Source organism: Schistocerca piceifrons, chromosome 3 (genome assembly GCF_021461385.2).
Source record: "Schistocerca piceifrons isolate TAMUIC-IGC-003096 chromosome 3, iqSchPice1.1, whole genome shotgun sequence".
NCBI lineage: Eukaryota > Metazoa > Arthropoda > Insecta > Orthoptera > Acrididae > Schistocerca > Schistocerca piceifrons.
The window spans coordinates 340548484-340555255 of record NC_060140.1 but is presented as its reverse complement, the minus strand read 5'-3'; the positions used below and the strand labels follow the sequence as shown (position 1 = coordinate 340555255).

The following is a 6772-nucleotide window of genomic DNA, read 5'->3' as shown; positions in this document are numbered from 1 at the left end:
TGTTTCACAGTATCAAAGATAAAGAAGTACTCATAGCTCATAAGGTATGGTTACTAGACACCTGAAACCTTCATGGATAGGGGATGGAGGGTTAGCTCACCATAAAATGCCCACAGAGTTTTGGTGGTGAACTGCAGAGTAATAATGCCACACATGAACTAACGATGCTTACATTTATTATTTATATGAATTAAATCTTTAGTGAACAGTTCATTTCAGTTTCATTATATTTGTTATAATAACAAATGTAAAATGAGAAAGATCAACATTTTAGTCAGCAATCTCCCTGTCATTCTCAAATCATGAGCTGTAGTGGCACCACAGATGCTCTGCAATTTAAACTCACAGTAGGCAGGACTGCACCAAGGCACAGCATAGAAGAGGTCATATAGGAAAACAAAATACATGTAAGGCACAAACACCACCTGCCACCTAGAGATCATAGTGATAAATTCTTGTAAAGCAACAATGTATTGCACAATGAAGAGAATTGTGCACTCTCAATGCCTCTGTGGTTTTTAACAATGAAGGAGTTGTGCCCACACATAATTCTAACAAAACTGGTTGTCCCTCTTTATGCTGGTATGCACTAATTTAACCTCAACAGATTCCCTTAGAACACTATGCTATTGGTTAGAACTGAGTACCAAAATATTCATATCACTGTAATTCATGGGATAACCAAGGATAGAGCAGTTTTCTGCATTTGCACAATTCCTTGACTGGTGTAAATGATAAATGAATTGGTTATGATCCTCTATAGTTCTGGTAGTTTGGTCTCAATGTGCCCAGCCTGGTGCAGGACAAACTTATTCTTAACGGAAAGTTGTGGGAGACCTGATCTTCGAAGGAAATAAAAAAATCAGATTTCACGCTGCATTTATCTAAAATAAGCCTGATTATAATTGAAATATTCTCTCTGTAGGGCAAAATAGCTTCTATTTTGGGAGCCTTCTCCTCTGCCTCTTCACCTTTCAGAATTTCCATGTTTTAGTAAAACAAGATGCATCTATGAAACTTCCTGGCAGATTAAAACTGTGTGCCCAACTGAGACTCGAACTCGGGACCTTTGCCTTTCCCAGGCAAGTGCTCTACCATCTGAGCTACCGAAGCATGACTCACACCTGGTCCTCACAGCTTTACTTCTGCCAGTATCTTGTCTCCTACCTTCCAAACTGGCAGAAGTACAGCTGTGAGGACCGGGCGTGAGTCGTTCTTCGGTAGCTCAGATGGTAGAGCACTTGCCCACGAAAGGCTAAGGTCCCGAGTTCAAGTCTCGGTCGGGCACACAATTTTAATCTGCCAAGAAGTTTCATATCAGCACACTCTTCGCTGCAGAGTGAAAATCTCATTCTGGAAAGATGCATCTAATTTGTAACCATTCTGGCAAAATGTGTTCTTGAGATTATATACAGATCAACAGGCAGCACATCATGGTGAGGGATAGTGACATCCCAGTGCAGGAAACAATAAAGCATCCCCCTTAGGTTGTGCTGTGTAGTTGCAGCTACTGATGTAGAGGTATAAGTCTACGTGAGTAGGCTTCTGATGAATATGGTCCCATTGTATTGTCACTTTTCTCCAAACCAACAGGACAACACAGGAAAGATAACCAATCTTTTGAGTCTCCATAGTAAATTGAGTATAGGGATGAAGAAAATTTTGGTAGTGCAATAACAAATGCAGATTGTCACTACCATGATGCCTTATGACAAAGGAGTCACCCAAATATCTTCAGAAGCACGAACCTTCCTGCTACTGATGCTATGCAAATGATGTCTGCATCACACTGTCTCATGATAGTAACAGTTAACCAATACTGAAGTGTTATATACAATGTAGGCATGTATTGTATAAAGTTTGTAGGTGAGTTCTCCACATAATCTGCTATGAAAACAGTGCTTTTGCTTCAGTGTGCTATAGTTAAAACTCACATAATGGAATCATAAGTACTCTGTGTATATTAGATACAAATCATGAAACATTATTTGTGCAATGATATTTGTTTGTATAATATGCTGGGCCCACCAGTCATTACACTTTTTCACAAAAACACTAAAGCTCAAACATTGCTTTTGTAACAGATCTGACTGAAATAGAGAACTGATCTATACAACTAGATGACTCATACTTAAGTTATAGATACCACTTGAAAATGGCCTAACAGTGAAGTCTTGTTACAGACTAAAAGAATAATAAATTGTGAGATAAGGCAACTTTTATGGAAATATAGTTTTCCTCATTTGCAGTTGTCACTGCAAAAACTAACGGTGTCAGAATAATTCATTTCTCATGGATGGACAATGCACCATATTTTGTGATGTTGCTGTTGTTGCAATCTTCAGGCTGAAGACTGGTTTGATGCAGTTTGGTGCTGTCCTGTCTAGCAGTCTCTTTCTTCAGTCAAATAGTGCTACAGAATCGATTCCATACCTCCTCCTTAGTTATCTGATCTACACAAATAATCTTCAGCATTATACTGTACCATAACATTGCATTTCAAAAGCTCTTCTTATCTTAACTGTTTATTAGGCACATTTTACTTCTGTACAAGGCTGAACTTCAAATATGATGAATATATTAATGTTAACATTGTCACAAGCTCTCTCTACATGCTTTAGAATGTTACAGGTTGCTCAAGAAAGTGAAGAAACTCCAGAAATGTGTTGCTTTCTGTGTTTGTTGTTTGGAGATGATGTCATGTGGACAAAAGATGGTTTTAGAAATAAAAACAAAATGAAAGAAAGAGTTGAAAAGCATGAGAATTCAAACATGCACACTGATGATGCAGTTTCACTGTCACCATAACAAACTGTAAGTATTAAAGAGAAACTTAAGGAGGCATACAGACTTCTAGTCAGTGAGCATAATATGAAGGTTAAAAAGAATCTTGAAATTTTGTCCCAAATAAATGATGCATTTTCTTTTGTGAAAACTTTGAAACTCCCTTCATGGACATGATGAAAAACATCATTCAGTAAATCCTGCAGTGTTTAGGAGATTAGTATAGCTGGCTTCTAAATTAGATTCAGATTATAACAATTTGTTAGAAACCAATGCTTGTAACACCATTTAGAATAAGGTAATGGACTGCCTACTAAAATACCATGAGGAGATAAGAATGGCTATTCAAAAATCTTTCTTTTTAGCTGTCATGGCTGATGACAAAACAGATGTTTTTGAACACTCTCATACTGTGTTTGTTCTGTGGTAGATATTGAATGGAGAAGTATTTCAGCATTTTTGGGGATTGTTTATTCCAGAAAATCCAACTACAGATGGCATCTTATTAGGTCTTCAACCATGAGTCTAGTTAGTAGCAGCTCACCATGCATTGATGTCTTTGGTCTTCCTCTTGAGAGCAGTATAGGTGGTGTGGCTGGTATCCTCTATGATCTGGTTGATATGTCCTAGTTTTGATCTGCCTCTTGTGTTCTTCTGTTCTACAGTTCCTTCAATGATAATCTTTAATGACTCCAGCATGTCTATCCAGCAACATTCTGGCTGTTCCAACATTCTTCTCGAGATCACCACAACATGTGTCCTTTCTTAAGAAACTTATGCATGTTGGCTCATTCCGTGTCCATCCTGCTCAAGGTAGAATTTCAATAGATGCACAATAAACAGAGTTCATGAAAATTTGCAACCTTTAAAAAACTGCCCTGGTGAAATTCAGTCAACATCAAATGCAGATCTAACAATTCCAGAAACAACAGGATTTTTAAAATAACTAAATGATTTCAGGTCTTCATTAGAGCTTTTTTTATAGATTATGCCTCATGTTGAAATAATTTACAACCAAATGCAATCTCAAGAAATCAGTGTGTCTAAAGTTAATGAAAGTTAATGAATATATAACAAATTTCAAAACTGCTATTTTAAAATTAGGAAATCCAAAATGGTGTGAGATCCCTCAAAGAAACTCATGGTAGAAGCTAAGGAAACATGTGACTGTATATGCGTCAATATAATGGACAGAAACTAAATATTTAAAACATGCTAAATTGTTCAACAAGAAGTTCTTCACTAGTTTTAAGAATGAACATCCTACAGAAGACCACTGAAGCATACCCCATAGCTGACAAAGAAAGCTTGAAACTGAACTGAGAGTATTCTTTTGTACCCCTATTATTCAACAAATATTGCAAATTAATGGAGCTGCTGAAATTTATCTTGGAAAATAATCTAGATGATGTTATTAGTGAAACCGATAAAAATCATGTTGACAGTTCGCATGACTACATCAGAGGCAGAATGGTGCTTGTTGTACTTTAAGAGAATAAATACTTTTCTAAATAGTATGAATTTGGAGAGACTAAATATGCTTACAGTGCTTTTAACAGGGAAAAATTTCCTTAGTTGTCACAGGGAAAAATTATTGATATTTTCATGAAAAGTTGATGTAGACCAGGAATCAGTTTTGTAGCATTTGCACCAGATGCTCTACCAGTTTGTGGAAAGTTTGACAGGATATTGTTGTCTTTTGAGTGAACCACCTGCACTGCTTCCACATTGTTATGTAAGATGTCAGTGTCAGAAGCGTCTTCTGATTAGAATGTAAAGTGAATGCTGTTGTCACTGGTGTGATTTTCTTCTTCAGAAATATTCTCCTCACATTCAGATGCAGTTACTAATGATTCAAACTGCCTGTCAGGAAGAAACTGGTTGTCATAATGTTAGATACATAAACTGCATTCACACCTAATAGTTGATGCAACATTACTGGTAACAATAGTGTTTCGATGAAGAACATTACCCACATAGTCGATACAGATACACCATTAAAGATGTACTATGGACTAAAACATCCACATTTTTTGTCCTCTATGTACATATTTTAAACTATGATGTATCTTAAATTAAATTGTAAATCAATGTTAAGTATACAATTACAACATAAAAGCTGAAGATGATTATCACACCAACAGTACCCAACTACAACTGGCTGATAAAGAACCTACTAAAGCTGTGTGCTTACTATACAACAGATCACCAAGCGTGTGCATGCACACACACACACACACACACACACACACACACACACATACACACACAGCCAGTTTTCAAAACAAAGCAAAGAGAGAACTTAAAAATAACATGTTTGTTTAATGTTGAGAAATATTTTGAGACTATTTCAAAACAACTAGTAAGAATTCGCTGTAGTAAAGCAATATCCTAGGGAATGTGCTACACATGCCGTGTCATTGGAAAGTAAACGTGAAATTTTTCTTGTGTTCATCAGCATTGTAGCAGTCCAGCAGAAATTGAAATTCAGTGCCTGTACCTAGTAAATTAAATTAGTAATCAAGCTTTTGTTTTCCCCATGTTTTCAACAATTATTATACATATCTCTATAAGCAAGCCTATTGTAAAATTACATATGCACTCATTTGTCATTTATCCTGTAGCTGCAAAAGTATCCTGATCCCTCTACACAGTAACTGAAGGATGGTAAATAAGTAAATGAACATAATGAACAACAAGCACTATTGTGCAACTTCACACATTTCAACAATAAGCAAGCAAAGATCTGCACTGTTATAATAAATCTAAAAATATATACGTACCTCAGAGAAGTATAAATAAAATATTACAACTGATATTGTATCTGTAAATTTTTAAACACCTGGATCAAGACCCAAGGGATGTATACAACCAAGGGGTACAAATGTAAGAAATTAAGCTACAAGAAGGGGTGAGAAAATCATTATTTTCACATTTCAGCCTTAAGCTATGTATTATGTGTAGAAAAACAGTCATTAAGTTTCAAGTACTGTCATTTAAATATAAGAACAAGAACAAACTTCTTTCCAGGCTATAATGACTTGAAGACAACAGCAGGGGGGGGGGGGACCAGATACGCTAGTGCCCCCCCCCCCCCTGACCCCCACATATCCTAAGTTAAATTTCCATCACGTATGTGCAAGAAGACAATAACTCTTCAAAATTATTATATGCAAAACCTGTGATCAGGACATCATTGAAACTTTTCAGTAAGGGTTGACTTTCACCTTGGTATAAACAGGTGAGTGAATTTGAAATTTCCCTTTTCTTCAGGTTTCAGAAAATCTTTGGAATTGGCCCTACTGACATAGAATTACCATATATATGTTTCATCAAGTCCTAATTACTTTATACAGTATGACTCTGTGTACATTTGTGTTACATTAAAGGAAAAGCCCTGGAACTGCTGAATGAATGACCATATATATGTTTCATCAAGTCCTAATTACTTTATACAGTATGACTCTGTGTACATTTGTGTTACATTAAAGGAAAAGCCCTGGAACTGCTGCACAGAAAAATGTGCATATACAGATATACTTTTCATCTAAGATGGGAAATTACACGATTTCTCACGTTTCACTTATGCTGATTGCGTGTTAAAATAGTAAGCTGATAAATAACACACAACGTACTGTATAATGGTTAAGGAACTGTTTTCTTTGTACAAATTATTTTATTCCCTGTCTGATGCTCGCCTGGTGAATGTTGCACTTCTTTTGAATAATTATATATTGTTAATAGCAAACTACATGAATAGCATATTTACTAATATTGCAGAGAGAGTATGAGACATCCATGCCTATAAGAATTTGACTGTTGTTCTGCAGATAATACTGCTTGCCTTTTTCTGAAACATGAAAATCCTTTGTGAATGTACAGTGTAACCTGAGCAAACTATAACATGTGGCTGTTAAAACCAGTATCATAGACACAGATAAACAACAAGAGAGTTCCCATGAGGGACCCTTGGGGTACACTGTGCTTC

At 36.1% G+C, this 6772-nt stretch overlaps 1 pseudogene; it reads left to right on the top strand.

Moving 5' to 3' along the window:
- Positions 1-3303: 3303 nt before the first annotated feature.
- On the top strand, positions 3304-4393 carry LOC124788639 (annotated as a pseudogene).
- Positions 4394-6772: the final 2379 nt, after the last annotated feature.